The sequence below is a fragment of the Chanodichthys erythropterus genome, chromosome 20 (assembly GCF_024489055.1).
Source record: "Chanodichthys erythropterus isolate Z2021 chromosome 20, ASM2448905v1, whole genome shotgun sequence".
Classification (NCBI taxonomy): Eukaryota; Metazoa; Chordata; class Actinopteri; order Cypriniformes; family Xenocyprididae; genus Chanodichthys; species Chanodichthys erythropterus.
The window spans coordinates 6,700,894-6,723,477 of NC_090240.1; the positions used below are offsets into that span (position 1 = coordinate 6,700,894).

At 45.0% G+C, this 22,584-nt stretch overlaps 5 non-coding genes and 2 pseudogenes across 5 annotated transcripts; all 7 read left to right on the top strand.

Moving 5' to 3' along the window:
• Nucleotides 1–360: 360 nt before the first annotated feature.
• LOC137010279 (U2 spliceosomal RNA) lies at nt 361–561 on the top strand (annotated as a pseudogene).
• A 2,096-nt stretch (nt 562–2,657) lies between these two features.
• Nucleotides 2,658–2,821, top strand: LOC137010002 (U1 spliceosomal RNA). Its single transcript, XR_010893085.1, has one exon. It is a non-coding gene; the product is annotated as a U1 spliceosomal RNA (small nuclear RNA).
• Nucleotides 2,822–9,176: 6,355 nt separating this feature from the next.
• LOC137010247 (U2 spliceosomal RNA) lies at nt 9,177–9,351 on the top strand (annotated as a pseudogene).
• Nucleotides 9,352–11,448: 2,097 nt separating this feature from the next.
• LOC137010003 (U1 spliceosomal RNA) lies at nt 11,449–11,612 on the top strand. The gene has a single exon (XR_010893086.1). It is a non-coding gene; the product is annotated as a U1 spliceosomal RNA (small nuclear RNA).
• A 6,317-nt stretch (nt 11,613–17,929) lies between these two features.
• Nucleotides 17,930–18,123, top strand: LOC137010282 (U2 spliceosomal RNA). The gene has a single exon (XR_010893326.1). It is a non-coding gene; the product is annotated as a U2 spliceosomal RNA (small nuclear RNA).
• Nucleotides 18,124–20,219: 2,096 nt separating this feature from the next.
• Nucleotides 20,220–20,383, top strand: LOC137010004 (U1 spliceosomal RNA). The gene has a single exon (XR_010893087.1). It is a non-coding gene; the product is annotated as a U1 spliceosomal RNA (small nuclear RNA).
• An 862-nt stretch (nt 20,384–21,245) lies between these two features.
• On the top strand, nt 21,246–21,436 carry LOC137010162 (U2 spliceosomal RNA). Its single transcript, XR_010893236.1, has one exon. It is a non-coding gene; the product is annotated as a U2 spliceosomal RNA (small nuclear RNA).
• The last annotated feature ends 1,148 nt before the right edge of the window (nt 21,437–22,584 follow it).

Consider the following 22,584-nt stretch of genomic DNA (forward strand, 5'->3'; position numbering starts at 1 on the left):
GGAGAGTGGTGTGGCTGGTAATTTCAGAAGCTAAATATATTTTGTGGGAGTGGAGAACAACGTGCTTGAAAAAGCAGTTGCCTCGTATGTTTCCAGAAAGGTTATTTTGTCGTTTACTTGGAAAAATAGTAACCGAGGTAAAAATGTTTAAAGAGTGTTATGGGGAGGAGGAAACCAGGAGGGTATGGGGAGGGTTACCAAGAGTGGGTGTTGGGTGAAAGGAAAAGGATTTTATATTATATTGCCTTTTTGGGTGTTTATTGTTTTGTTCTGTTTTTTTTCCATTCTTTTGGTGTATGACCATGTTAGCTTATCAGTGTGTATAGAGAGGTGATACAAAGAAATGTAATTTTTGTTGTAATGTTTTCCAGACTGTTGTAATGAATGAAATAAAAAAAAAAAAAAAAATCTGTTCTTATCAGTTTAATATCTGATACGTCCCCTATCTGGGGACTACATATTAAATGGATTTTTGGCTCATGGAGCCGGAACCGGGGCTTGCTCCGTCCACTCCACGCATCGACCTGGTATTGCAGTGTCTCCAGGAACGGTGTGCTTCCCCTTTTGGGGGACTGCAAATCGTTGTGGTTAATAGCAGAGGGAATGTCGCTGGAGCTTCACAAGGAGTCTCTATGTACCTGCGGTGGGGTGGCTGGCAGGGTGGCACCGTCTCGCACCCTTATGAAACGGTCGCCGTTGTTCCAAAGCAGCGGTTCCCAAACCAGCACTGCACGTCTTGAATGTCACTCTTGTCTGATGCGCCCGTCTGAGGTCTTGGAGTCTTTACCAACGAGCTGATGAGTTGGATCGGGTGTGTTTGATCAGGGAGACATCTAATCAAACACGCCTGACTGATGGGAACCACTGGTCTAAAGGACCGCAGCTCGTGTACAGGTGCTGGTCATATAATTAGAATGTCATCAAAAAGTTGATTTATTTCACTAATTCCTTTCAAAAAGTGAAACTTGTATATATCATATTCATTCATTACACACAGACTGAGAGGTTTCACATGTTTATTTCTTTTCATTTTGATGAGTATAGCTGACAACTATGGAAAATCCCAAAGTCACTATCTCAGAAAATTAGAATATTGTGAAAAGGTTCAATATTGAAGACACCTGGTGCCACACACTCTTATCAGCTAATTAACTCAAAACACCTGCAAAGGCCTTTAAATGGTCTCTCAGTCTAGTTCTGTAGGCTACACAGTCATGGGGAAGACTGCTGACTTGACAGTTGTCCAAAAGACGACCACTGACACCTTGCACAAGGAGGCCAAGACACAAAAGGTCATTGCAAAAGAGGCTGGCTGTTCGCAGAGCTCTGTGTCCAAGCACATTAATAGAGAGGCGAAGGGAAGGAAAAGATGTGGTAGAAAAAAAAGTGTACTAGCAATAGGGATAACCGCACCCTGGAGAGGACTGTGAAACAGAACCCATTCAAAAATGTGGGGGAGATTCACAAAGAGTGGACTGCAGCTGGAGTCAGTGCTTCAAGAACCCCTACGCACAGACGTATGCAAGACATGGTTTTCAGCTGTCTCGTTCCTTGTGTCAAGCCACTCTTGAACAACAGACAGCGTCAGAGGCGCCTCGACAAAAAGGACTGGACTGCTGCTGAGTGGTCCAAAGTTACGTTCTCTGATGAAAGTCAATTTGGCATTTCCTTTGGAAATCGGGGTCCCAGAGTCTGGAGGAAGAGAGGAGAGGCACACAATCCACGTCGCTTGAGGGCCAGCCTAAAGTTTCCACAGTCAGTGATGGTTTGGGGTGCCATGTCATCTGCTGGTGTTGGCCCACTGTGTTTTCTGAGGTCCAAGGTCAACGCAGCCGTATACCAGGAAGTTTTAGAGCACTTCATGCTTCCTGCTGCTGACCAACTTTATGGAGATGCAGATTTCATTTCCCAACAGGACTTGGCACCTGCACACAGTGCCAAAGCTACCAGTACCCGGTTTAAGGACCATGGTATCCCTGTTCTTAATTGGCCAGCAAACTCGCCTGACCTTAACCCCATAGAAAATCTACGGGGTATTGTGAAGAGGAAGATGCCATATGCCAGACCCAACAATTAAGAAGAGCTGAAGGCCACTATCAGAGCAACCTGGGCTCTCATAACACCTGAGCAGTGCCACAGACCGATCGACTCCATGCCACGCCGCATTGCTGCAGTAATTCAGGCAAAAGGAGCCCCAACTAAGTATTGAGTGCTGCACATGCTCATACTTTTCATGTTTATAGTTTTCAGTTGGCCAAGATTTCTAAAAATCCTTTCTTTGTATTGGTCTTAAGTAATATTCTAAATTTGCTGAGATACCGGATTTGGGATTTTCCTTAGTTGTCAGTTATAATCATCAAAATTAAAAGAAATAAACATTTGAAATATATCAGTCTGTGTGCAATGTACATAATATACAAGTTTGACTTTTTGAAAGGAATTAGTGAAAGAAATCAACTTTTTGATGACATTCTAATCATACGACCAGCACCTGTAGGTGCTTGGCAGTTTGCTGGCTTGAAGGCATGGTCACGGAAATCGCAGTCAAGTAATGGAAGGGACACGCCCTTCCTTTGCTTGGGGTGGGGGAGGGGGTCACCGTTGATGAGGACGGCAAAGAGGGATAGGGTAGCCTCTGACTGGAGGCCTGGGGACTCATACTTACCTGGCAGGGGAGACACCATGATCAGGAAGGTGGTTCACCCAGGGCGAGGCTCGGCCATTGCACTCCGGTTGTGCTGACCCCTGCGAATTCCCCAAATGTGGGAATCTCGACTGCATAATTTATGGTAGTGGGGGACTGCGTTCGCGCTCTCCCCTGGACATACTGGTTGAAAGAAGATTAGGTGGTGCCGAGAGAACCTGTGGTTTCTAACAGTCGTAGCGTTGTCTGTGGCTCCGTGTGTGTTTGCACGCCCCTTTTATGGAATCGGGTGTTGCGTGCGCTCGCCTGGTTTCGCAAAGTTCTGAGTTTTCCTTCAGGGACGACAGGCTTTTGGGGGCACTCGACCATGGCCGTTTTCTAAATGACCCCGTGGTCGCTATTGTCACGACCGGCTCAAAGCCGTGACAAATGAAACGGAGGACATAGGCAGCTTGGTAGGTTGCAACGAAAAGAGATTTATCAGCATAAATAAGAAAATATATGAAACAAGAAATCAACAAAACCAAACACAATTTCTGTCAGACACATCAATAACCAAACATCAGACAGAACCACATTTAAATGAATAAGGAACTCAAAATAAACAAAGACCAAAATCAAAACCAAAGCACCCAGGAGCAAGCAACACACCACGCCAAACAAAGCCCAAGCTTTATAGCGGGAAGCACGGGTGTACATGGTTCACTTGATGAGTCTCCCAGCCACACCCACTGGCCGGCCGTAGCAGGAAGAACGAGGGACTCGTCACACTATCCAAATGTTAAAGTTGAGCTCCCCCCCCCCCCCCTCCTGATCAAGAACGACCTAGGGAGTCCAGAGAATTGTACTGCGGTGCTTTTGTGGAGGTCGATGGAAAAACCTAGGACCAGTTCGCGAAAGCAGGTTGTTTCAAATCATCTCCACTATTTAACAAACGATCTGATCGACAGCAGTGGTCCTAGAGGCAAAGTACGAAACCCACCGCGGCCCAGATGGGCGTCGCCTTTGCCGGCTCTGCCCCCACTGCTTGGCAACGGCATCGCTTCTCGGCCTTTTGGCTAAGATCAAGTATCTTGTCGTCAGGTTGAGCTGCGATCGCCTTTTGAGGGTTTCCTGGCTCGAGGTCTTGCTGTATCGCGAGCCCCCAACTTTCAAGAGGTATATTTGAAATTGCTGCTACTGTTTTTGCGAACAAGCTGTTTTAAGGTAAGGTTTTATTTATTTATTTATTTATTTATTTATTTGGTAATTTATTTATTGGTTTTTTGATTTGTAAAGTTTGTTTTAGGCTGTTGGTGCCTCCACCATGTCGGCTGCCCGTGCCGGCTTGCGGAGGCACCACAGCGTGCGTTTTTTATTCAGAGAAGTTGATGGAAGGCTCTTGGGGATGTCATGTCTCGACTTCTCCAGAAAGCTTCTCCAGAAGACTTTACATTTTAAACCTGAAGAACTGAATTGTATTGTGACTCTGCCCCTGAACAAAGGCTATGATGTTAGCTTTAGAGCTGTTTCCCACCTGAATGATTTTTGGCACAGATTTGAATCAGTAAAATCCCAGTTCTCCATGTTTACTGTTGAAAAGCTATCTGATAATACACTTAAAACTGTGATTGTTAGAATGTTTAATGAGACAGTGACTGGGGAGGACATTTGTGTCTGGCTGGGTAGATTTTGCACGGTTCGAGGCCAGCCAGTCAAGGTTTTAGATGAGGATGGCATCTGGACATGCTCCTGGCGAATTCCCATTAAACAATGGGAAGATGCCGGGAGCTACCAGGGCCTGAAGCATCTGCCTTCTATGATTGTGCTGGGTGAGAACAGAGGCTACATTCATTACCAGGGCATGCCCAAATTATGCAGAAAATGTGGAAAGTTTGGGCATTTGGCTGAAGCATGCCAAGAAATTGTATGTGGGAAATGCAGAGAAATTGGTCACAATTTTGAAGAGTGTACCAATGGCAGGCGGTGCAACCTGTGTGGAGAATCAAACCATCTCTACAGAGATTGCCCAAAAAGCTTTGCCAACAAACTTAAAGGCAACAAAATGGCCGCCCCACAATCAGAGCAAACAGAAGAACAAAGGGAGGAGGAGGCGGTCCCTGAGGTTTTGGCGGGAAATTCAAATTCTCTGCCAACCTCAGGGATTGGGCAGGAAAGAGGAAGTGGGGCGGCTAAAGGGGCAGAGTCACAGATTGAAACGAAACAGGGGGAGGGAACCACTCCCAGACAAGAGAAAGGAAATGATACAAAAGATGAAGAGGAGGAAACGGTTTCCTCCCTCAACACCGTTTCTGAGATAAGTATGCCATCAAGTGGGAGTGAAGCTGACTGTTCACTCCCAAATGCTCAAGTGCAGAAAAGGACTGCGAGATCTCCTCTGTCACATACAGAGGAGAAAAGGCTGCGGGCGGCGCATCGGCTAGATAGTTCCGCTTCGGAAGATCTAGACCGTATGTGGCCCGCAGAGTCTCCCAATGAAGTCTCTTTCCTGCACATCAAGCTGAGAACATCGTCACCCAAAGAGCCACAAGAGGTTCTCTCTGTGGACTCTGAAGTGGCGAGCATTTGCCCTCCTGATCCCAGTTTTTCTGGGGAAAAGGAGAGGCAAATGCCACATGAAATAACATGATTTTAATGTAATGTTCTGCAGTCTTTTTGTTTTTCTTCTTAAATGTTTGTATTTTTAACCATACTGCTCATGGCCCTCACTATCTCTACAATCAATGTGAGAAGTGTGAGGTCTACTCTTCGAGCACAGAGTGTTTTATCAAGTTTAAAAAATTTTAAGTCAGATATTTATTTATTGCAAGAGTGTGCTCTGCCTTTTTTAACAAACTACAGGAGATGGCAAGAACTTTGGACCCCAGGACCCTCCATCTGGAGTGGCTCCAATTTTAACAAAAATGACGGTGTTGCCTTTTTAATTAATAATCCCAATATCTTGGTGAAGGGCAGCACTGTGGTGAGGGATGGGCGGGCAATTTTAGTTAATCTGACTTTTTTAGGTAAGGATTTTAATGTTTTAAATATGTATGGTTTTACAGGAAAAAATGAGAGATACGAGCTTTTAGAAGATTTGCAGCCCCACATGTTAGGTAGGGCTCCCCTAGTGGTTGCAGGGGATTTTAATTGTGTTTTAACAAAAAAAGATAGAAAAAGGGTAGGAGATGATTTTAAGGTTGACAAGACATCAGTTTTATTAAAGAAATTAGTCAAAGATTTTAAGTTAGTCGACTGTTTTAAAACAATGCATCAGAGAGAGGAGGGCTTCACCTGGTTCAGTGGTGATGGCGCCAGAGCCTCTCGAATTGACTATATTTTTACAAGAGACTGCCCGCCAACCGATGCAACATTGACCCCCCTTTTCTTCACTGATCACATGATGCTCTCCTGCACCCTTTCACTACGCACGGGTGTGACAGTAGGGGGAGGGCTGTGGAAGCTGAACTGCTCCCTATTAGAGGATGAAGAAGTGGTTAGAGAGTATAGGGAGCAGTTCAGCCAATGGCAGACTCTCCAGGACTTTTACGACTCACGGGCACAGTGGTGGGAGATGGTGAAACAAAAGACAGGACATTTTTTTAGAAAAATAGGTAAAGAGAAAAAGAACAAAGAAAAAAGATGCATGATGGGGCTGCAAAAAAGACTGCAGAGATATTTTAACCTTTTAAATAATGGATTGGATTTTAAAGAGGAAATAAAGGAAGTAAAGAAAGAAATGTCAGTTTTATCCGAAGCTCAAAGTAAGGGAGTCATTTTAAGATGCAAAGAAAAAGAGATAGAAGAAGGAGAAAAGTGTACACGATATTTTTTTAAAAAGACTATTTCACGGGGAGGGTCAATAACCATTTTAAAAACTTTTGGAGGGAGGGAGGCAAAAAACATGGAGGAAATTTTAGGTGAAATAGAAAATTTTTATAGTAATTTATATAGTCCAAAAGAAGCACACGACGGCATCTTAAAGGAAGTTTTAGATTTTTTAGATAAAAAGATAAAGAGTCCAAACGTGCTTTTAGCCCAGGATTTTACTCTTTTAGAATTAAAAGAATCCCTCAAAGGTTTTAAAAAGGGAAGTCCCCAGGAATGGATGGACTTCCCTTGGAGTTTTACTTGACTTTCTGGGACATTTTAGCACATGACCTACTGACAGTTTTTAAAGAATTTGAGACTCTCGACAGACTTCCGGACAGCTTTAGAGTAGGGATAGTTTCATTATTATACAAAAAAGGAGACAGGACTGACTTGAAGAACTGGCGACCAATCACGCTTTTAAATTTTGACTGTAAACTTTTTAGTAAGATTTTAGCCACACGCATGTCGACTGTTCTAGAGGACGTAATCCACCTGGATCAAGCATGCGCTGTGCCCGGTAGGAAGATCACAGACAGCCTGGTGCTGATTAGAGACGCCATCTGTTACGCGAGAGACAGAAATATTCGGCTAGTAGTCCTAAATTTAGATTTTGAAAAAGCTTTTGACCGCATCTCGCACCAGTTCCTTTTTAAGGTACTGGAAAAAATGGGGTTCCCAGGGAGGTTTATAGCTTGGGTGGGACTGCTTTACAACAGCCTAGTCAGTAAATTTGCAGTTAATGGGCATCTATCCAAAGCTGTAAACATTCACAGCGGCGTCCGTCAGGGGTGTCCTTTATCTCCCCTACTGTATGTGGCCTGCATTGAGCCACTGGCACAAATCTTGAGAAGGGATAAATGGATTAAAGGACTGGACATCCCAGGGACTGGTGGACTGACAGCGACCTGTGTTTTATATATGGACGACGTAACCCTTTTAGCGACTGACCTTTTATCGGTACGAAGAGCATTGGACTTGACTGACTGGTACGGTCGGGCCTCGGGCGCCAAGCTCAATAGGAGTAAGTCCGAGGCCCAGCTCTTCGGGCCGTGGGGAAACGTGGACACAGGTGGACTGGATTTGGATTTTAAAGACAATGACCTGACAGTTTTAGGTGTAAAGTTTGACAAAGAGGGTGGAGGACGGGGGAACTGGACTGACATCTTAGGGAAAGTTAGGCAAAGACTGGGGTTTTGGGGACTAAGACAAATGACGATTGAAGGAAAGATTTTAATTTTTAAAGCAGTGATTTTACCCCTAATTTTACTTGTCTGTTCTGTTTTTAGTCCCCCAAGAAGATTCCTGGCCAACCTGGAGAGGGCGGTATTTTATTTCCTGTGGGGGTCCAAGTGGGAACGACTGAAGAGGGAGGTCGTTAAAAAAAGAAAAGAGAATGGCGGGAAAGGCCTCCCAGACCCCCACTTGTTTTTAGGAAGCCGCTTTGCCGCCCTCCATGTCCAATATGCATTGACCTCATCCAGAGAGAACAAGACAGCGGCTATGGCTCGTTTCTGGATGGGGTCTTACCTAAGAGCGTTGAGAGTTTTACCAATTGATCTTAAAAGTCCAGTGTCTTTTAATTTGCCAAAAGAGTACAGTTTTATTAAGACCTTTTTAAAGAAACACTCATTGGAAGGAAAGGATGCCACCATTTTAACTAATCACAAGTCTTTGATCTCTCTTGTGCAGGATCGAGAAACGGTGAGTCCAATCCCAGGCCTCACGTTAAGTGAGGCCAGACAAGTTTGGCGGAACGTTGCCCACCCAGCTCTCCAGAACAGGCACAAAGACTTGGCGTGGATGGTGGCCCACGAGATCGTCCCGGTCAGAGCGGTTATGCACTCCAGAGGCATGGCCAAAAACTCTACCTGCCCACGGTCCGGATGTGGTTCCCCGGAGACCGTCCATCATCTGCTCTGGGAGTGCGGCGCTGCGCGGGACCTGTGGGCCAAGACCGGCCCCCTGTTTTTCCCGTGCCTGCCAGCGGGTGGGGCCCAGGTGGATTACAAGCTCGCCATCCTGGGGGTGGGTCAGGGCTTGAAGGACTTGACACCGCAAGATTTTACCTCGCTCTGGCTCACCCTAAACGTGATGAAGGATGCCATCTGGGCAACCAGAAACCTGCTGGTGGGGAAACGCGTGACGGCCCCCCTCCACGCGTGCGAGCAGAGGATAAGATCTATGCTGCAGGGTGGGCCGCACGTCGTTATTCGGATGGGGGGGCCGGGGTCGCACGAGAAGGTCCCGGCCGCCACCGACCTTGGCCGCCCGTAGATGCACCCTCACCACACCGGCTACGGGAACAGCGGGCCAGCGGGCCGGAGGAGAGGGGATTTCCGCTGGGCCCCGGAAGCGGGGAGTCTTGGGCCTGTTCTGGAGACCTGGAGTGAATGGAAATTCTTGATAAGGACTCACCCTCGATCCTGTACAACAGATGATGTTTTAGTTGAAATGTTTTATTGTCTCTTATCTCGGCTATTTATTCATTTATTTTATTTTTATTTTTATTTTCAGTCATCTGCCCTGCTTTTAACACCACACTGATTTACATACATGGACCTTTACACGACACACAACAATAACTGATTTTAACCAGAATTGTGTCACCTCCGTTTTAATTTGTGGAACTGAGTATGTTTTAAAATGTGTGGCATGAAAAAATAAATGAAAATGTGACAATAAAACTTTTCGAAAGAAAAAAATCTGTTCTTATCAGTTTAATATCTGATACGTCCCCTATCTGGGGACTACATATTAAATGGATTTTTGGCTCATGGAGCCGGAACCGGGGCTTGCTCCGTCCACTCCACGCATCGACCTGGTATTGCAGTGTCTCCAGGAACGGTGTGCTTCCCCTTTTGGGGGACTGCAAATCGTTGTGGTTAATAGCAGAGGGAATGTCGCTGGAGCTTCACAAGGAGTCTCTATGTACCTGCGGTGGGGTGGCTGGCAGGGTGGCACCGTCTCGCACCCTTATGAAACGGTCGCCGTTGTTCCAAAGCAGCGGTTCCCAAACCAGCACTGCACGTCTTGAATGTCACTCTTGTCTGATGCGCCCGTCTGAGGTCTTGGAGTCTTTACCAACGAGCTGATGAGTTGGATCGGGTGTGTTTGATCAGGGAGACATCTAATCAAACACGCCTGACTGATGGGAACCACTGGTCTAAAGGACCGCAGCTCGTGTACAGGTGCTGGTCATATAATTAGAATGTCATCAAAAAGTTGATTTATTTCACTAATTCCTTTCAAAAAGTGAAACTTGTATATATCATATTCATTCATTACACACAGACTGAGAGGTTTCACATGTTTATTTCTTTTCATTTTGATGAGTATAGCTGACAACTATGGAAAATCCCAAAGTCACTATCTCAGAAAATTAGAATATTGTGAAAAGGTTCAATATTGAAGACACCTGGTGCCACACACTCTTATCAGCTAATTAACTCAAAACACCTGCAAAGGCCTTTAAATGGTCTCTCAGTCTAGTTCTGTAGGCTACACAGTCATGGGGAAGACTGCTGACTTGACAGTTGTCCAAAAGACGACCACTGACACCTTGCACAAGGAGGCCAAGACACAAAAGGTCATTGCAAAAGAGGCTGACTGTTCGCAGAGCTCTGTGTCCAAGCACATTAATAGAGAGGCGAAGGGAAGGAAAAGATGTGGTAGAAAAAAAAGTGTACTAGCAATAGGGATAACCGCACCCTGGAGAGGACTGTGAAACAGAACCCATTCAAAAATGTGGGGGAGATTCACAAAGAGTGGACTGCAGCTGGAGTCAGTGCTTCAAGAACCCCTACGCACAGACGTATGCAAGACATGGTTTTCAGCTGTCTCGTTCCTTGTGTCAAGCCACTCTTGAACAACAGACAGCGTCAGAGGCGCCTCGACAAAAAGGACTGGACTGCTGCTGAGTGGTCCAAAGTTACGTTCTCTGATGAAAGTCAATTTGGCATTTCCTTTGGAAATCGGGGTCCCAGAGTCTGGAGGAAGAGAGGAGAGGCACACAATCCACGTCGCTTGAGGGCCAGCCTAAAGTTTCCACAGTCAGTGATGGTTTGGGGTGCCATGTCATCTGCTGGTGTTGGCCCACTGTGTTTTCTGAGGTCCAAGGTCAACGCAGCCGTATACCAGGAAGTTTTAGAGCACTTCATGCTTCCTGCTGCTGACCAACTTTATGGAGATGCAGATTTCATTTCCCAACAGGACTTGGCACCTGCACACAGTGCCAAAGCTACCAGTACCCGGTTTAAGGACCATGGTATCCCTGTTCTTAATTGGCCAGCAAACTCGCCTGACCTTAACCCCATAGAAAATCTACGGGGTATTGTGAAGAGGAAGATGCCATATGCCAGACCCAACAATTAAGAAGAGCTGAAGGCCACTATCAGAGCAACCTGGGCTCTCATAACACCTGAGCAGTGCCACAGACCGATCGACTCCATGCCACGCCGCATTGCTGCAGTAATTCAGGCAAAAGGAGCCCCAACTAAGTATTGAGTGCTGCACACGCTCATACTTTTCATGTTTATAGTTTTCAGTTGGCCAAGATTTCTAAAAATCCTTTCTTTGTATTGGTCTTAAGTAATATTCTAAATTTGCTGAGATACCGGATTTGGGATTTTCCTTAGTTGTCAGTTATAATCATCAAAATTAAAAGAAATAAACATTTGAAATATATCAGTCTGTGTGCAATGTACATAATATACAAGTTTGACTTTTTGAAAGGAATTAGTGAAAGAAATCAACTTTTTGATGACATTCTAATCATACGACCAGCACCTGTAGGTGCTTGGCAGTTTGCCGGCTTGAAGGCATGGTCACGGAAATCGCAGTCAAGTAATGGAAGGGACACGCCCTTCCTTTGCTTGGGGTGGGGGAGGGGGGTCACCGTTGATGAGGACGGCAAAGAGGGATAGGGTAGCCTCTGACTGGAGGCCTGGGGACTCATACTTACCTGGCAGGGGAGACACCATGATCAGGAAGGTGGTTCACCCAGGGCGAGGCTCGGCCATTGCACTCCGGTTGTGCTGACCCCTGCGAATTCCCCAAATGTGGGAATCTCGACTGCATAATTTATGGTAGTGGGGGACTGCGTTCGCGCTCTCCCCTGGACATACTGGTTGAAAGAAGATTAGGTGGTGCCGAGAGAACCTGTGGTTTCTAACAGTCGTAGCGTTGTCTGTGGCTCCGTGTGGCTCCGTGTGCTCCTGGTTTCGCAAAGTTCTGAGTTTTCCTTCAGGGACGACAGGCTTTTGGGGGCACTCGACCATGGCCGTTTTCTAAATGACCCCGTGGTCGCTATTGTCACGACCGGCTCAAAGCCGTGACAAATGAAACGGAGGACATAGGCAGCTTGGTAGGTTGCAACGAAAAGAGATTTATCAGCATAAATAAGAAAATATATGAAACAAGAAATCAACAAAACCAAACACAATTTCTGTCAGACACATCAATAACCAAACATCAGACAGAACCACATTTAAATGAATAAGGAACTCAAAATAAACAAAGACCAAAATCAAAACCAAAGCACCCAGGAGCAAGCAACACACCACGCCAAACAAAGCCCAAGCTTTATAGAGGGAAGCACGGGTGTACATGGTTCACTTGATGAGTCTCCCAGCCACACCCACTGGCCGGCCGTAGCAGGAAGAACGAGGGACTCGTCACACTATCCAAATGTTAAAGTTGAGCTTTTTTTTTTTCCCCCCCTCCTGATCAAGAACGACCTAGGGAGTCCAGAGAATTGTACTGCGGTGCTTTTGTGGAGGTCGATGGAAAAACCTAGGACCAGTTCGCGAAAGCAGGTTGTTTCAAATCATCTCCACTATTTAACAAACGATCTGATCGACAGCAGTGGTCCTAGAGGCAAAGTACGAAACCCACCGCGGCCCAGATGGGCGTCGCCTTTGCCGGCTCTGCCCCCACTGCTTGGCAACGGCATCGCTTCTCGGCCTTTTGGCTAAGATCAAGTGTCTTGTCATTTGGCAGTGTTGCGATCGCCTCTTTGTGGGTTTTTGGGCTGTGTTTTTGTAATAGCACTTTCCTTTACCTTGAAGAGGTATATTGTACTGCTTACAGCTGTACTTTTTTATTATTTATTGTTTATTTATATTGTATTGTGCTTGCTTTTAGGAGAACATTTTAATTGAGTTACTGGTTGTAAGGTAAGTCTTTTATTCTTGTTTTTAGATCCTTTTATTGTGTCGATAGTTTTTTGAACTCCTGTTTTAGCTGTTGGTGCCTCCAACATGTCGGCTGCCCGTGCCGGCGTGCGGAGGCACCACAGCGTGCGTTTTACACTCTTAGAAAACCAAGGAAAGCCTGTTCAGATGTCCCGGTTGGATTTTTCCCGCAAATTTGTTCAGCAAACTTTGAGATTTACACCAAATGATTTGAATTGTATTTTGTCCCTCCCTTTTAATAAAGGATTTGATGTAAGTTTTAAGTCAGCTAGTTTGCTGAATGACTTCTGGACCAGACTTGAAAATGTAAAGACCCTCTTTTCCATGTTTAAGGTGGAGAAACTGACCGACAATACCCACAAAATGGTTATTGTCCGAATGTTCAATGAAACCGTCAGTGGAGAAGATATATGTACTTGGTTGGGTAGATATTGCTCTGTTAGAGGCCAAGCCATGAAAATGCTGGATGAGGATGGCATCTGGAATTGTTCCTGGAGGATTCCCATAAAACAGTGGGAAGATCCCCAGGGCTTCCAGGGCCTGAAACATCTTCCATCAGTGATTGTGCTTGGAGAAAACAGAGGCTACATTTATTATCAGGGAATGCCCAAGCTCTGTCGTAGATGTGGAGAGGTGGGGCATTTAGTGGAAGCTTGCCAGAAGTCGTTTTGTGGGAAATGTAGAGAAATTGGGCATACTTTTGACGAATGTCCCAATGGCAGAAAGTGTAATCTGTGTGGAGACTCCAATCATCTCTACAGAGATTGCCCAAAGTCCTTTGCCAACAAAGTTAAAGCAAATAAAATGGCGGTTGAGAAAAGCAAACAAAAGGATAACGAGGGGGCGGAGCAAAAGATTCAAATCTCCCGCCAATTTCTGCGATTGGTGGAGAAGGATCAGATGTTAGAGGTAATGAGGGGGCGGAGTTAAGGAGTGAGGAGCAACAGGGGGAGGAAGACCAAAGGGAAGAGGCAGAAGAAAACATCTTAGAGGTAAGTGAAAAGGTAGGGGAGGACATAGAGGATTCACTGCAAGAAAGTCAATTAAGTGAGAAACTCCCCTGTGCTCAATCGATAAAAAAAAAGAGAGTGGCACACTCCCCTCTCTGGAAAGAAATGGGAAAGGATAAAATGGGAAGATTTTCAGATTCCTCCTCATCGGAGGATCTGAATAGATTATTCCCAAGCCAAACAGCCAATGAGATTTCTTTTCTATCGATTGAGCTGAAATCATCCACACCCAGGAGCTCACCTTGTGACTCAGAAGGAAAACATGTTCAGTTCCCTGCCTCCAATGGTGTGGAAATGCGGGAAGAACTTGTTTTACAAGAAAATGTGTTTTTAAATGGATAATTTGTTTTTAAAATTTTAAAATGTTGTTTCTGTCTTCTTTTATTCTCGTTTTAACGCTCATGACCATCACCATCTCTACGTTAAACGTGAGAAGTGTGAGGTCACCAACGAGAGCACAAACTGTTTTAAATTTTTTAAGTACACAACCCTCTGATGTGTTTTTGTTACAGGAGTGCGCTTTACCTTTTTTTAACAATTACAAGAATTGGGAGGACAAATGGCAACAAGGACCCTCTATTTGGAGTGGTTCAAACCAAAATAAAGCAGATGGTATTGCTGTCCTGGTAAAAAATCAACAAATCTTGGTGAAGGGGAGCACAGTACTAAGAGACGGGCGGGCTCTTTTAGTCAACTTGACGTTTTTGGGGAGGGCTTTTAACATATTAAATATTTATGGATATACAGAAAAGAATGATAGATACAACCTTTTAAAAGACATTCAGCCCCACCTTTTAGGAAGGGACCCGATTATTTTAGCAGGGGATTTTAATTGCATTTTAAGCAAAAATGATAGGAAAGGGGGAGGAGAAGATCTTAAATTGGACAAAACATCCATTTTATTGCAAACCATAACAAGAGATTTTAAACTGACTGACTGTTTCAGAACCATGCATCCTGGGGAGAAAGGATTCACCTGGTTTAGTGGTGATGGCAGCAAAGCCTCCCGCATTGATTATGTCTTCACTAGGGACCTTACACCAGTTGATGCTAAATTAATCCCCATTTTCTTTTCAGACCACGCTATGCTTTCCTGCACCCTTTCACTTCCCATAGGTGTGACGACAGGTAGGGGGCTTTGGAGGCTGAACTGTTCCCTGTTGAAAGATTTGGAGATTGTGAAAGAATACAGGGAGCAGTACAGCCAATGGCAGACCCTAAAAGACTTTTATGACTCACATGCACAGTGGTGGGAAATGGTGAAGGGAAAGACTAAGACGTTTTTTAAACTGGCGGGAAAAAAGAAAAAAGATAAAGAGAAAAGATGTATGGTGGGAATGCAAAAACGACTGCAACGCTATTTTAACCTGTGCAATCAGGGCTTTGATTTTAATGAAGAAATTCGCCAAGTGAAAAGGTCAATGTCAGAATTATCGGAGGTTAGAAGCAAGAGTATCATTTTACAAAGTAGAGAAAAGGAAATGGAAGAGGGAGAAAAATGTACAAGTTATTTTTTTCGTAAAATAGTAAATAGAGGTGGGGCAGTGGTGGGATTGAAAAATAAAGAAAATACAGTAATGACAAATACAGAAAGCATCTTAAAGGTGGTTGAAGATTTCTATGATGAACTATATGGTAAGAAAGAGATTGAAGACTGCATTTTAAAAGAAGTTTTAGAATGAATTGATAAACCCGTTAAGGATAGCACGTGTTTGATAAATGATTTCAACCTTTCTGAAATGGAGAAATGTTTAAAACATTTTAAGAAAAGAAAGTCACCTGGAGAAGATGGTATCCCACTTGAGTTTTATCAGACATTTTGGGACATTTTAGCCAACGACCTTTTAATTGTTTTTAATGAATTTTATAAAATGGAGAAACTGCCAGATAGTTTTAGGATAGGGATTGTTACACTTTTACACAAAAAAGACGAAAGGACTGACTTGAAAAATTGGCGACCAATAACTCTTTTAAATGTGGACTGTAAATTGTTTAGTAAGCTTTTAATGATTCGTATGTCTTCCATTTTAGGGGATTTGATCCACCCAGATCAAACCTGCGCAGTTCCTGGAAGAAAGATCACGGACAGCCTTGTTCTGATGAGAGACACCATCTGTTATGCGAGAGACAGAAATATTAGGCTTGCAGTTCTAAATTTAGATTTTGAAAAAGCTTTTGATCGGGTCTCGCACCAGTACTTATTTCAAGTACTGCTAAAGATGGGTTTTCCAGGGAGATTTGTAGCTTGGGTGGAACTGCTATACAGGGGGATAAGCAGCAGGTTTTTGGTAAATGGGCACTTGACAAAAGCAGTAGACGTACACTGTGGGGTCCGTCAGGGATGCCCGTTATCTCCCCTCTTATATGTGGCCTGTATTGAGCCACTGGCGCAGGCATTGAGAAGGGACAAATGGATCAGGGGACTGACAATACCAGGGGCGGGGGGATTGACTGCCAAGGCCTTTTTATATATGGACGATGTGAACCTTGTATGTACTGACGTTTTATCAATTACTAGGACTATGGACCTGACTGACTGGTTTGGAAGGGCGTCTGGGGCTAGACTAAATAGATCAAAAACTCAAGTACAATGTTTTGGACCATGGGATCCTAAAGAAGTAAAGAGTCTTGACCTGGAAATGAAAAAGACTGATATAAAGATACTAGGGATTAAATTTGACAGAGAAGGAGGAGGAAGGGGCAACTGGCAAGAAGCTTTAGCTAAAGTAAGACAAAGATTTGGATTTTGGAGATGTAGACAACTGACAATAGAAGGCAAGGTTTTAATTATTAAATCTGTAATTTTACCTTTATTTTTATTGCTTTGTTCTGTGTTTTACCCCCCCAGATGGTTCCTTTTATCCGTGGACAGAGAAATGTTTCACTTTGTGTGGGGAGGAAAATGGGAGAGGCTGACAAGAGAGGAGATGAAGAAGTCCCCAAGAAATGGAGGCAGAGGAATACCAAACTTTTATTTATTTTTAGGGGCATACTATACAGCACTTCATATGAAATATGCATTAGACACAAAAACAGATAATAAAACTGCTGCTATGAGCCGTTTCTGGATGGGATCCTATTTAAGGTCCTTAAAAATCTTACCCACCAATCACACAATACCAGTTGCTTTTAAGCCATCTGCTGCGTATGATTTTATCAAGAAGTTCTTAAATAAGCATATTTTAGAAAAAGAAACTAAATCTTTAACAAATCACCGCCTCCTTCTCTCTCTCATACAGGAACGGGAACAGGTGACTCCAGTGCGCTGGATCAAAATTGGTGAGGCCCAGACTGTGTGGCAAAATGTGTCCCATCCGGCCCTTCACAATAGACACCGCGACCTGGCATGGATGGCCGCTCACGAGATCCTCCCGGTCAGGGCCGTGATGCACTCCCGAGGAATGGCGACAAATCCAATCTGTCCTCGGCCAGGGTGTAATGCACCGGAATCCGTGAGACATACGTTCTGGGAGTGCAGTGTCGCGAGGGACCTGTGGGCAACAGCCGGCCCCCAGCAATTCCCGAGCCTGCCAGCAGGGGAGGTCCAACAACTGGACTACCCCATGATAATGGGAGGAGTGAGCCAGAGGAAAATGACACCAGCCCAGCACACCCAAACCTGGCTCACTATCAACTGCTACAAAGATGTACTATGGACCTCCAGAAACCTGCTGGTGGGGAAGCATGTGATGGTGACCCTGCACGCCATGAAACAGCTGGTCAACAACAGGCTGCAGGAGTATGCTGCGCATTGCCATTCGGACGTGGGGGTCGGAGCTACACAGGAAAGGTCCCCGTGGCCACGCGCCCTGACTGCCTGAATATGCCCCACTTCTGGAGGGAGCAGCGGTGCCGTGGTTTAAGAGGTTCTCCTCTCAGCCCAAAAGTGTTGGGTCGTGGTGTTTGTTGTGGAGTGTTGAATGAGGACATCTCAAAAAAAAAAAAAAAAAAGTATTGTGTCGCCTGTGCCCGTTCATGTATAAGAGAGCTTTTTTATCTTTTATGTTTTAATCGTGATCAATTCTATCTATTAGGTTAAATTATGGCTTTTAAGCAACTTCAATTGTATTTTATTTATTGCCTTTCTTCTTTTACACACATCTGTTTATACAAAGTTTTATGTATCATGTATTAAGGAAAAAAAAAAAAAAAAACTAAGCAAAACCTTTTAATCGGAAAGGAAATCTGTGTTACATGTTCCCAAGAAACAATGTAATGTTTGTATGTAAATAATGATTATTGAAAAAATAAATAAAAGGAAAAAAAAAAAAAATCTGTTCTTATCAGTTTAATATCTGATACGTCCCCTATCTGGGGACTACATATTAAATGGATTTTTGGCTCATGGAGCCGGAACCGGGGCTTGCTCCGTCCACTCCACGCATCGACCTGGTATTGCAGTGTCTCCAGGAACGGTGTGCTTCCCCTTTTGGGGGACTGCAAATCGTTGTGGTTAATAGCAGAGGGAATGTCGCTGGAGCTTCACAAGGAGTCTCTATGTACCTGCGGTGGGGTGGCTGGCAGGGTGGCACCGTCTCGCACCCTTATGAAACGGTCGCCGTTGTTCCAAAGCAGCGGTTCCCAAACCAGCACTGCACGTCTTGAATGTCACTCTTGTCTGATGCGCCCGTCTGAGGTCTTGGAGTCTTTACCAACGAGCTGATGAGTTGGATCGGGTGTGTTTGATCAGGGAGACATCTAATCAAACACGCCTGACTGATGGGAACCACTGGTCTAAAGGACCGCAGCTCGTGTACAGGTGCTGGTCATATAATTAGAATGTCATCAAAAAGTTGATTTATTTCACTAATTCCTTTCAAAAAGTGAAACTTGTATATATCATATTCATTCATTACACACAGACTGAGAGGTTTCACATGTTTATTTCTTTTCATTTTGATGAGTATAGCTGACAACTATGGAAAATCCCAAAGTCACTATCTCAGAAATTTAGAATATTGTGAAAAGGTTCAATATTGAAGACACCTGGTGCCACACACTCTTATCAGCTAATTAACTCAAAACACCTGCAAAGGCCTTTAAATGGTCTCTCAGTCTAGTTCTGTAGGCTACACAGTCATGGGGAAGACTGCTGACTTGACAGTTGTCCAAAAGACGACCACTGACACCTTGCACAAGGAGGCCAAGACACAAAAGGTCATTGCAAAAGAGGCTGACTGTTCGCAGAGCTCTGTGTCCAAGCACATTAATAGAGAGGCGAAGGGAAGGAAAAGATGTGGTAGAAAAAAAAGTGTACTAGCAATAGGGATAACCGCACCCTGGAGAGGACTGTGAAACAGAACCCATTCAAAAATGTGGGGGAGATTCACAAAGAGTGGACTGCAGCTGGAGTCAGTGCTTCAAGAACCCCTACGCACAGACGTATGCAAGACATGGTTTTCAGCTGTCTCGTTCCTTGTGTCAAGCCACTCTTGAACAACAGACAGCGTCAGAGGCGCCTCGACAAAAAGGACTGGACTGCTGCTGAGTGGTCCAAAGTTACGTTCTCTGATGAAAGTCAATTTGGCATTTCCTTTGGAAATCGGGGTCCCAGAGTCTGGAGGAAGAGAGGAGAGGCACACAATCCACGTCGCTTGAGGGCCAGCCTAAAGTTTCCACAGTCAGTGATGGTTTGGGGTGCCATGTCATCTGCTGGTGTTGGCCCACTGTGTTTTCTGAGGTCCAAGGTCAACGCAGCCGTATACCAGGAAGTTTTAGAGCACTTCATGCTTCCTGCTGCTGACCAACTTTATGGAGATGCAGATTTCATTTCCCAACAGGACTTGGCACCTGCACACAGTGCCAAAGCTACCAGTACCCGGTTTAAGGACCATGGTATCCCTGTTCTTAATTGGCCAGCAAACTCGCCTGACCTTAACCCCATAGAAAATCTACGGGGTATTGTGAAGAGGAAGATGCCATATGCCAGACCCAACAATTAAGAAGAGCTGAAGGCCACTATCAGAGCAACCTGGGCTCTCATAACACCTGAGCAGTGCCACAGACCGATCGACTCCATGCCACGCCGCATTGCTGCAGTAATTCAGGCAAAAGGAGCCCCAACTAAGTATTGAGTGCTGCACACGCTCATACTTTTCATGTTTATAGTTTTCAGTTGGCCAAGATTTCTAAAAATCCTTTCTTTGTATTGGTCTTAAGTAATATTCTAAATTTGCTGAGATACCGGATTTGGGATTTTCCTTAGTTGTCAGTTATAATCATCAAAATTAAAAGAAATAAACATTTGAAATATATCAGTCTGTGTGCAATGTACATAATATACAAGTTTGACTTTTTGAAAGGAATTAGTGAAAGAAATCAACTTTTTGATGACATTCTAATCATACGACCAGCACCTGTAGGTGCTTGGCAGTTTGCCGGCTTGAAGGCATGGTCACGGAAATCGCAGTCAAGTAATGGAAGGGACACGCCCTTCCTTTGCTTGGGGTGGGGGAGGGGGTCACCGTTGATGAGGACGGCAAAGAGGGATAGGGTAGCCTCTGACTGGAGGCCTGGGGACTCATACTTACCTGGCAGGGGAGACACCATGATCAGGAAGGTGGTTCACCCAGGGCGAGGCTCGGCCATTGCACTCCGGTTGTGCTGACCCCTGCGAATTCCCCAAATGTGGGAATCTCGACTGCATAATTTATGGTAGTGGGGGACTGCGTTCGCGCTCTCCCCTGGACATACTGGTTGAAAGAAGATTAGGTGGTGCCGAGAGAACCTGTGGTTTCTAACAGTCGTAGCGTTGTCTGTGGCTCCGTGTGTGTTTGCACGCCCCTTTTATGGAATCGGGTGTTGCGTGCGCTCGCCTGGTTTCGCAAAGTTCTGAGTTTTCCTTCAGGGACGACAGGCTTTTGGGGGCACTCGACCACGGCCGTTTTCTAAATGACCCCGTGGTCGCTATTGTCACGACCGGCTCAAAGCCGTGACAAATGAAACGGAGGACATAGGCAGCTTGGTAGGTTGCAACGAAAAGAGATTTATCAGCATAAATAAGAAAATATATGAAACCAGAAATCAACAAAACCAAACACAATTTCTGTCAGACACATCAATAACCAAACATCAGACAGAACCACATTTAAATGAATAAGGAACTCAAAATAAACAAAGACCAAAATCAAAACCAAAGCACCCAGGAGCAAGCAACACACCACGCCAAACAAAGCCCAAGCTTTATAGAGGGAAGCACGGGTGTACATGGTTCACTTGATGAGTCTCCCAGCCACACCCACTGGCCGGCCGTAGCAGGAAGAACGAGGGACTCGTCACACTATCCAAATGTTAAAGTTGAGCTTTTTTTTTTCCCCCCTCCTGATCAAGAACGACCTAGGGAGTCCAGAGAATTGTACTGCGGTGCTTTTGTGGAGGTCGATGGAAAAACCTAGGACCAGTTCGCGAAAGCAGGTTGTTTCAAATCATCTCCACTATTTAACAAACGATCTGATCGACAGCAGTGGTCCTAGAGGCAAAGTACGAAACCCACCGCGGCCCAGATGGGCGTCGCCTTTGCCGGCTCTGCCCCCACTGCTTGGCAACGGCATCGCTTCTCGGCCTTTTGGCTAAGATCAAGTGTAGTATCTGTTCTTATCAGTTTAATATCTGATACGTCCCCTATCTGGGGACTACATATTAAATGGATTTTTGGCTCATGGAGCCGGAACCGGGGCTTGCTCCGTCCACTCCACGCATCGACCTGGTATTGCAGTGTCTCCAGGAACGGTGTGCTTCCCCTTTTGGGGGACTGCAAATCGTTGTGGTTAATAGCAGAGGGAATGTCGCTGGAGCTTCACAAGGAGTCTCTATGTACCTGCGGTGGGGTGGCTGGCGGGGTGGCACCGTCTCGCACCCTTATGAAACGGTCGCCGTTGTTCCAAAGCAGCGGTTCCCAAACCAGCACTGCACGTCTTGAATGTCACTCTTGTCTGATGCGCCCGTCTGAGGTCTTGGAGTCTTTACCAACGAGCTGATGAGTTGGATCGGGTGTGTTTGATCAGGGAGACATCTAATCAAACACGCCTGACTGATGGGAACCACTGGTCTAAAGGACCGCAGCTCGTGTACAGGTGCTGGTCATATAATTAGAATGTCATCAAAAAGTTGATTTATTTCACTAATTCCTTTCAAAAAGTGAAACTTGTATATATCATATTCATTCATTACACACAGACTGAGAGGTTTCACATGTTTATTTCTTTTCATTTTGATGAGTATAGCTGACAACTATGGAAAATCCCAAAGTCACTATCTCAGAAAATTAGAATATTGTGAAAAGGTTCAATATTGAAGACACCTGGTGCCACACACTCTTATCAGCTAATTAACTCAAAACACCTGCAAAGGCCTTTAAATGGTCTCTCAGTCTAGTTCTGTAGGCTACACAGTCATGGGGAAGACTGCTGACTTGACAGTTGTCCAAAAGACGACCACTGACACCTTGCACAAGGAGGCCAAGACACAAAAGGTCATTGCAAAAGAGGCTGGCTGTTCGCAGAGCTCTGTGTCCAAGCACATTAATAGAGAGGCGAAGGGAAGGAAAAGATGTGGTAGAAAAAAAAGTGTACTAGCAATAGGGATAACCGCACCCTGGAGAGGACTGTGAAACAGAACCCATTCAAAAATGTGGGGGAGATTCACAAAGAGTGGACTGCAGCTGGAGTCAGTGCTTCAAGAACCCCTACGCACAGACGTATGCAAGACATGGTTTTCAGCTGTCTCGTTCCTTGTGTCAAGCCACTCTTGAACAACAGACAGCGTCAGAGGCGCCTCGACAAAAAGGACTGGACTGCTGCTGAGTGGTCCAAAGTTACGTTCTCTGATGAAAGTCAATTTGGCATTTCCTTTGGAAATCGGGGTCCCAGAGTCTGGAGGAAGAGAGGAG